A 9,697-nucleotide genomic window follows, 5' to 3' on the forward strand; every position below is an offset into this window, starting at 1 on the left:
GAGTGAAAGGAAGTATAAAGTATAGAGAGGAGATATAAAATGCTTTCCAATATGATGTTCAGAAAGATGGTTTAAGTGTATTGTTTAAAGTTTTTTAGGTCACTACACTCATAACTAAGAAACACTGGAATGAGAAGAAAATGATAAAATTGGCCACATTTCTTATTTTTCATAGTAAGATAAAATACGATATATTGAGAATGACAAGTATTAGCATATCATCACAAGTAACCACTAAAGAACCTAAACCTCAAACACTCAAAGGAGATGCTGTAACCAAAAATACAGGCTTGGCTCAATGTCCCAAAGAAAGCCAAACTCATAAGACAGGTGCTGGTGCAAAAGGAAAGAAGTTTATTCAGGTGACAGGACCTGGGAGAATGGTGGACTCCCATCTCAAACACCATCTCATCTTCCTGCTCAAGCCTGGGGTTCTCATAGGGATATAGAGGGGAGGGCTTTTTTCCTACCCAATTATCTTTCTAGCTTTTGGCATGCTGGGTCCTACCATTCATCTCTCTAGCTTTTGGCCTCTCTTGCCCTATCCATTCATATGTCTAGTTTTTGGCATGTTGGGGCACTGTCTTTCTAGGTTTTGGCTTGCTGGAGCTCTATCCACTCATCTTGCTAGTTTTTGGCGTCTTGGTGTAATAACCTCCATGAGCGCCATCTTGGCCAGTGGAGGAGGCTCCCCAGCTCTCTCTGACTGGGTATCAGGACCCTGTCAGGAAGTGTGGTGACGCTGCAGCCTTCAGGTCACCTCTCGATGCTGGACACAGTGACTGTACATCCAGGGGAGCTGGTTGGAGCCCATGGGGCACCCCTGAGTCCTGGTACTCGCATCCTCTACCCAGCGTCCAGGTTCTCTGCACAATCTCCAAGCAGCCCAGCCTTCCAAAGTGGCCAGCCAGGCCCACGCTCTGACTGACAGCTGTCTAGGTAATAATGGCTTTGGGGAGTGGGCCTGTAGGCGATGTGCTTTAAGTGTGTGGGCCAGTTTCCAATGTATGGCTCTCAGCTCTAAATTTGCCCTCAGTTGCCTACTTTATAAAAAATGGCTCTGAGCTTTTAAAATATTTGTTCCTCTATCAATTAGCATAATATTAAGTTTATCAGTAGAAGGTACTACAAAGGTGTTACAGGAGGAAAGATTTCTGATTCCTAGTTCCAGAGCACTTACCTGGCATCAGCAGGCTTCTGCAGTACCCACAGCTTCCCAAGGGCCTGGTGCCTGCAGTAGGTACAGCTTCTCCAGCACAGGGTCCCTGAGGGATATGGCGGCCAGGACCATGTAATGGCTAGCATCCTCCCTCAGGGGGGTTATAGAGGATTGCCTCCCATGAGAAAAGCTTTCTTGGCACACTGGAATGTGAATTTATAGCAGGTTCAGGGAAACACCTATCATTTATGACTCAACCCCCAACCTTTACACCACAAATTCAGCACACTAGGTTTTCATTGGACATCTGTGGGATGAAATCTATAGTGAGGGTGAAATATGTATTTGTGTGTTGGGTGGTCCCGGTGTGTACCTGTTGTCCTAGCATACTTATTAGTAGCAATTATTAGTAGCAGTTCTTCACTTCAAAATGTATCCCATTTGAGCAATTTATCATAGATTTTTCTCTAATTTTATTCTTTGGTGACAGTATGAAGTATTTCTCTCTCTCTGAGAAAAACATGAAAAAATTCATAAATATATAAATATATATATATTTATCTTTATGTAATATAAATACTTTATTATATATATAATGCCTGGTATAGGAAATGGTACATAGAGCTATGGGATTAAAGATAGGGCATGGTTGTGGTAGATGGTGGTTATGTATTAGGTATCAGGTTTGAAACAATGAATAATTAGGTAGAAGTCAAGATAAATAATAAAGAAAACATGTAATGAGAAATCCAGATAGTGGCCAGGTGATTCTTTTTGCTCATAACAAGTCCACTGAGCAGGCAGTATGCAGTAGAAAGAATTTAGGAAGGAATGCTATGAGGTCTGGGTTAATGAGCACTGTCCAACTACAGTTGCTGAAAATCTCTTCCACACCTGACCATCGGGATCGAATAATGCTCATAAAATAGTTATATTACCTGTTGAATAAATATGATTGAATCTCCACAGTCAACCTTTATGTCCTGCTCCAATTTATTTTAGTTGGAATGAGTTGCCTCCTCTTTTACTTATATGTTCATCTGAATTTTTGAAGGCAGATCAAAGTGGCAAAGATTGTAGACACTTGATTAGTTGTTTTATGTTATTATTTTCTATGGAGATTTGTTGAGGAACTTTATTGCAGATCATGGGAAAACCTTCTGAGACCAATTATCCTCAAAGGCCAAGTTATATCAGTGTTATCTGGGCAGAAGAAGAAAAATATTTGTGAAGTTGGGACCCTCAGACCCACTGACGGCTTCAGTTGCCAGTTTCCCTCTGCTGATGACGACAAATTCTATTTGACAACATCTTGAGGCAGGGTGTTCAGGTTTTTTTTTATTATTATTTGTTTTTTTTTTTTGAAGCAGAAATAAAATTTTAATAGTTGCATCTACTGACATAATCTACTTTATTTTTCCGTTTTAATTAGTGATTTTTTGGATTCTTTTACTTCCTGAAAGATGAGAAGGCAATTTAAAGTATAAACAAAAGCTATTGGTCCTTTTAGTGTTTGTCTTTGAAAGGGGCCACATGCTGACCTGACAAGCTCAGGGGAGGCCTGCATGGCAGTCTTGCAAACTCAGAGACCTAAAGTAACCACAAAGGATGGTCTGAAATTAAACTGTAACTAAAGCAGTGATGGTGAGCAGTTACGTCCTAGGCCGGTATCTTCACTGACAAGGTCAACCTCTACCTTAACTGAGCCTATCTGTCTGTTTGTATCTATGATAACCTACTCTTGAAATGTCTGGGTAACTTGTGACTTCCCTTTTTCTGGAGCCCCTGGGGCACAACCAAATGTGCTGGGCGCCAGGACAGATACCACAAATTCCTTCATTATCATGTTAATTGTTCCTGCACCCACCTAAGTGTGTGTCTATCATTTTACTTTTTGTCCAATCCCAGGGGTTTCCCTGATTTGCTTTATCCCTCCTCCTTAACCCATCACCAATGGATTTCATGTAACCCACCTATGTCCCTCCTTTGATTGCAACGTATCAATACAAATGTAACTCGCCATTCTCTGGAGCATTGTCTCAATTCATTGAGGTTCTGCTTCCCGGCATATGTCGACAGTTTGGCTCAAATAAACTCACAAACATTCTTTACAGGTTTCAATGTGTTTTTGTTTGTTTGTTTTTGTTTTTCGTTAGCAGTCTTTATGAGCTTAACACACTGACCAGTGTACCAGCAGAGATTGAAAACTGGAAAGGCTGCTTACCCAGCCTGTTACTTCCACTTGTTTGCTTTCAGGCTGGGCAGCGGCCTGGACCCAGTGGACAGGGAGCTGGGAGGCCTGCTGGCTGAGTGAGGGCTGAAGAAATGCTGTTGTCAGGTACATAAAAGAGGCCCAGGGGGTCCAGGAATATTCCACTTAGAGGAAACAAGAAGTAGCTGCCAGACTGGAGAGGGGACAAGGCAGGCACCTCTTCGCCTCTTGGATACGGCCACCTTCACCTTCAACTGGGGGATCGGATGCCCCTTCCTAGTGCCCTCAACCAGCTTAGGAGTGGGCACACCCATTCCCAGTGGGCCATTCAGAAAATGAGGATATTAATTTTACTTCCAAAGAATTCCTTGCTCCAGTAGAACACTGGATAAATGAGATCTCTTGTAACGAGTTTTCCAAATGGGTTCACTGGTGGGAAGGCGTGAGCATGCCTCGGGGACCTAAAGGCATTAAGCAGCTCTGTCCACTGGGCAGGGGCTCTTCACACCTCCACAGGGCTGCCTGGGGCGGGCAGGGGGGGGGGGCGGGCAAGCCAGGACCAGGAGCTTCCTGGGGCATAGGTGCTGACTGAACAGAAGAACTTTCATACTGACTTCCGTGTGGGAGGAGATAGCCCCATCACAGCAGGTGAGCCAAGACCTAATGACCACCTGGCCTGAACGTGAGAGCAGAATCTTGCCAGGACTGGATCGCTGGCCTCTGCAGTCCCTTTTATCCTTAGAATATGAAGTGACACCAGCTAACAGAGATGCCTGCATTTACTTAGAGCCAAGCTAATCGATGCAGTGTTTGGGCTCAGGATTATTGGGCTCATGGCATCATTCTATAGGCTCGGCTGCATTTCATACCATTGGCCTTGGCACCATTGGCGTTCTGGGTTGATGTGCCCACTCCCCATGAGCTAAAGGGCCCTCAGAAGCTGTGTGCTCCTGCATAGCTTGCAAAGCGACCAGGTGTAAGATTCCATATTGTGGAAAAGGTATCAGGAAACAGTAAAAGATCTCTAATACGGATTCTTATTTGTGGGCGGAGTGGCTGCTACCTGCCTCGACCTCAGTGCATGAGTACAGCACACACAGGGGCTTTATCGATGGGGCTTGGGAACCTGACAGCCCGGCATGCAGACTGTGAGGGCTTGGACAGCTGCCAGGAGACAAGGGATGAGGGACCAGCCTCAGTGGGCTCTGCTGCTGGGTTGTCCCTTCTCAGTTCTTAGAGGCAAGTGAGCAGGAGAGGGTTCAGCCCTTCACAAACTGGGGGGTGACCTCGTACATTCCCACAGACTCCGGGGCCTTTCCATCAGTCAGTCCAGTCCTTCTCCTGCAGATTAACCTCACTGAAGATTGTCCTCCATTCTACGCCCTCAGCAGCAAACCCAGCCCGAGGCTGGAAATCAACTGGCTCAAGGCCCGGCACTCAAACGCTACTATTGTCCTGAACTTCTCATCGTCTTCAACATTGTGTGATCTGATGTGCTGCTCAGAATCTCAACGGAGTGTTCCCTTGCACACAGCTTGCACTTCTGGACCAGGGAGGCGCTGCCACGGCCTCCCTTCTGTGCCACACTGTCCACCGGCCAAATGTATTGCTGCTTCTCTGAAAGCTCACCACAGTGGCCACATTTCAGCTCCAGGTACCCCTGGGAGTCCTCCTGCACAGGCCGGAGGTTAGTGACCTTCTCTGAGCTGCAGCACAATTTTCCCCACAGGGGCTGGCTCAGCCCGGGGCGGCTGCGGTCCCTGCTTTCCAGCCCATCTCCAATGGTGGGCGCCCTGCAGGGTGTCCAGTTTTGTGGAATGATGCAGAGCACAAATTCACCTACTTAGTGCTGTCATTCCTACTTGAAATGCTCAAAAAGGAAAGACTGCTCTTTTTTTATCAAAAGATACTGAATTTGATTATGGGAAATGATGGAACTTCATTGTCGTGGCAGCATTGTTCCTGCACAGGGATGCCTCAGGTACCGAGTGTCAGCCCTATGAGCTTGGGAGGAGCAAACTCAAAGCAGGCATGCGGTTCTCCACTCTCTGCACTGATTGCCCTGTAGGGGCCAACCTGACATATGAGGCTGAGTTTAGACATCAGGCATTGTCTGCATGGAGGCCAGAGAATGTTGCACTCATCATTTCAAACGTATGGCTGGCTCACAATATTTAAATAAAACTTTCATTAAAAATTCGGCTTGGTATTTTCATAGACACAGACAGGCAGTGGTAACTTCTGCCCAGGTAAGGGGGTGGTGAGGACATTTGAATACCCACAAGAATAATGAGAGCAGGATCAGTAATTGTACATCTTGGAAAATATTTATCCTGATAAGTTGACCGTTTGGATGTGTATTGTAGAATGGATGATATAAAAATGGATAATGCCTCAAATATAAATTTTGGAAGAAACCTCCATAAAGTTTTCCTTAATGTATTCAAAACATTTTATAAAACAGTTTAAGATTTTAAGTTCAGAAGTCCCTGCCTCCCCCCAAAAATGACAGAAAGTAAAACTTTACTAACACAAATAAGAGCTCTGAACAGCATTTGAATTCCCATCACACCACACCTGGTAAGAATCAGCCTAGCACAGCACCATCCATCATGCCAGGCTGTCAGTTCTGACATCCTTTAAGTCTACGCTGTGTGCTTAATGACTACATGACCAAAAATGTAAACAGACACCACACATACAGGTATGTGGTACATATATGTTTGTGTATATTCGAATTTGAATATGTGGTATAAAGAAGCACCAGAAGAATTATGGCACACAAATAGCCCATGAAAACATACTCATGCAGACATGCATGCATGCCCCTCACAACAGCTAAACCAAAAAACAAGCAACTTCTTACATAAGAACACAAGCCCATTTTAAATAATTTACCCAATGCACGAAAGGTCAGGAAACAGATATCAATATGTGCTCGCCAATAGATAGATGATAGCCTTATTAGACACTCCTTCACCCGTCATTATGACACATCAAATTGTGACTTACTAATAGGGATTCAGGAGTAGCTGGTGAGCCCAGCACAAGTCCTGTATTAATAATTCATCAGGCACGCACACATGCCTGATGCACACACACACACACACACACACAAATGGTGGAAGTACTTGAATATTTGAAAGCCCATGTGCATTTTGGCTTTAAACAGAAATGCAACAACTCAGATTTCACAGATTTCAGTTTTATCATTAGCAGATTGCTTGCCTTTAATTGATTATAGGAGCATTTTTTATTATTTCACTCGCTTATTTAGCATCTTTGTAGTTCACTAGGAGTATTGAGTTTAGCAATTGTTCTCATATTCCAGGAAAAGACATCATTTGATGTTTGCAAATGGTCTATTTTGGGAGATTAGCAGTTACATTTGTAATTGTAAAAATCCCCAACCCTTTCCCTCGATGCTGCAGGACCCCCTCCCTTCACTCAGGGATACAGATGTAAGGACACATGGAATGCTATAATGACAAACATGGAAATGAAGATGTTAAACTCCAAATTGTGTAATTCTCTTTCATTAAAAGGCACAGAATTAGTTTTGCTGCTAATACATTCTTAAGAAATCAAAAATATAAGATAAATAAGATGACTGTTTTCATTTGTATATTAATTTTCTCATTTTTAACTTAGTAAATTTTCAAGTGCCACAGTTTGTGTAAAACTGAATCATGGTATAAAATATAGTTCTCAAATATCTTAAAATATTCTCATAATGTCACATTTATCTAATAGTAAAATTCTGTCAATTTAAGAAACACTGAAAACGCAAAAGGAAAATTATGCACACATACATTCACACACCCTCACACACTTCTACATGTATGCACACTCATCCACATACCCTCACACACGTCTACATGAATGCACACACACATCCACACTTCTACATGTATGCACACATACATTCACACACCCTCACACACGTCTACATGTATGCACACACACATTCACACACCCTCACACTTCTACATGAATGCACACACACATTCACACACCCTCACACACGTCTACATGAATGCACACACATTCACACACCCTCACACACTTCTACATGTATGCACACATTTTTCTCTTTATTTTTGGAAGCTGCCAGGATGTTAGCTGTGGCCTCTGCTGTAGTCAGGCTCCAGCTCCAAGGGCTTGTCTCCGTGGCTGCTAGGGGCCGGCTGACCACACTCGTCCCTCCAACTGAGTGTAAGCCTGTCAGGGCTGCGCATGCACACAGGACACAGCTAAACGGTCCCCCCTCCCGCAGCTCCCAGTCTCAAGGAGCATCGACAGGTAGACACAAATGAAAATAGTCTCTCAAATCTCTCTTCATTTTTGACAAGATTAAGGCAATCGTAGATAAAAGTGGTAACAAATAAAACGGGCGCTATGTCAATGTGGATCTTCAGAAGAGGTATATTAATTTGCAGGTTATTTTTGTTTCATATGTGAGTAAATATTTAATATCTAGAAAGATGATTATGTATGTTAGGGATCTAACATTATGAAGAAAACCTAACATACAGGTTGCTCTCAAATGGTTAATATCTTTTGTTCCCTGAAAGTATTATTTAATTTTGCTTTTTCAGCAAATATAGACAGAGCCTTCGGTTAGGTAGCTATTTGAAAGTAAATCATTCCACCGAGGGCCATCCTGCTGCTAATGCCACCTTAACTCAATATGGTTTCTCACGTGGGGTGTGCCCCTTCCTCGGTACTTACTCTAACGATGGCCGCCGGCCAGAAGGCACTCCTCCCCCGAAAAGGACAGCTTTTAATTTTCATCCAAAACAACAGAACGCATTGCAAGTTCGATGCTCACAAGGAAACGCCAACAAAAGAAGGAACTGCACGCCTCTGGTCCCCTGAGTTGTTCTTTCAAAGGTTTTCGGCAACCATTGCTTTCAGAGCTGCGTTTCCACTGCGTTTCAGATGCCAAAATATGGTTCACGCAGCATTAATAAAGGGTCACACCAGAGTTAATGAAAAGGTTCCATGGGCACATCCAATAAGCATGTACCTAACTAAAGGCGTGGGCAGGCCAGAAGCACAGATACCTTCTCCCTACAAATACCTATCGGACCTGTCCGCACTGGCGGCGAGCCCCCGTGGCTGGCCGGTGCCTGAAGGCGCACTGGGTGTGCTCAGCTGGTGGCTGGCACTGGGCTGGACGAGGGCTGGTAAGGAACACGGTGCAGTCTTTCATGGTCTCCCCGCCAGCTGTCACCAGCTATGGGTGCTGAAAAGATGCTGTCACTTCATCCAAAGGGATTTACTTGGTCAGCAGCAACATTTACATACAAAGCATGCAGTTCAAAGGCTGGTAAAGGCTCGTGAGTGCACAAGAGCACATGTGTTTGCCACAGGAATACATCCTGAGGACATTTTAGTCCCAAAGCCAGGATCACTGCCAGGGGCACGGTGGCAGATGAAGGCAAGGACCTTCACCACTCCAGTCATTACCTTCCAACCATTCCACTCACCCTCATGAGCCTGTTATCAAGGCCATTAGAAAGGAAAGAAAGGAAAAGAAAAACTCCAGCCCGCAGTGGGGCTACGGAAACACACCGCGGCTCTCGCATTGCCGGCTCACCTGCGTGCACACACCTGTTCCCGGCGCCTTGTGTTCTCCGTGTCCACAGCCACAGTGAGACCCACAGACTGTGTGAGAACCGGAGCGGGGAGCCGAAGCGCGCAGCGTGTTGCAGGCGCTGACTCAGGGTCACCTTCGAAATGACAGGGGAGGTTGCTGAATTGTCCACAGCAGGAGGCTTGGAAGGTGGTGGTGTGAAGGCAGCCCCTTGCATGACGGTAAAGGTGAAATCTCTGCGGTTAATGCTGGAGGGGAGGACATAAGGCTACCTGATCGGCTGAAGCAAACACCAGCCACGAAGGCCATTTTATTTAAAGCCAAAGGAAAGCACAGACTTCACCTGTGAGCACCCACCATTACTAGTAAAAACGCACATTTCCTTGTCCAGATTGGTAACGGAGCCATACCCAGGCCCAAGAGCGGCATGTGGCTGGGCAGTGTCTGCCCGCCCGTGGACGCACACACAACCAATGGCCATCCTGTTAGGCCCGGGGCCTAGAAGAGGGAGACTGCGCCCAGGCCAGTGCCTTAGGCTGGACCTCAGCATGTGGCAGGGGGTGCTCCTACCTGAGGTGTAGCTTATGAGCTTAAGCCTGGTTTGACCTCAAGACGCGTGGCCGAAGAATTGTTCCGGCTCTCATGTGCAGAGAAGGCCCTGCAGCAGTGTCTTCGTGATGGGATATGGAACACAGGAGAGGCTCCCAGATGGCAGGAGAATCCCCAC

General features: G+C 45.2%; 1 pseudogene; it reads right to left on the reverse strand.

The window, feature by feature from the left end:
- Positions 1-4,630: 4,630 nt before the first annotated feature.
- Positions 4,631-9,187, reverse strand: LOC132213850 (CXXC motif containing zinc binding protein-like; annotated as a pseudogene).
- Between the last annotated feature and the right edge of the window lie 510 nt (positions 9,188-9,697).

Source organism: Myotis daubentonii, chromosome 12 (genome assembly GCF_963259705.1).
Source record: "Myotis daubentonii chromosome 12, mMyoDau2.1, whole genome shotgun sequence".
NCBI lineage: Eukaryota > Metazoa > Chordata > Mammalia > Chiroptera > Vespertilionidae > Myotis > Myotis daubentonii.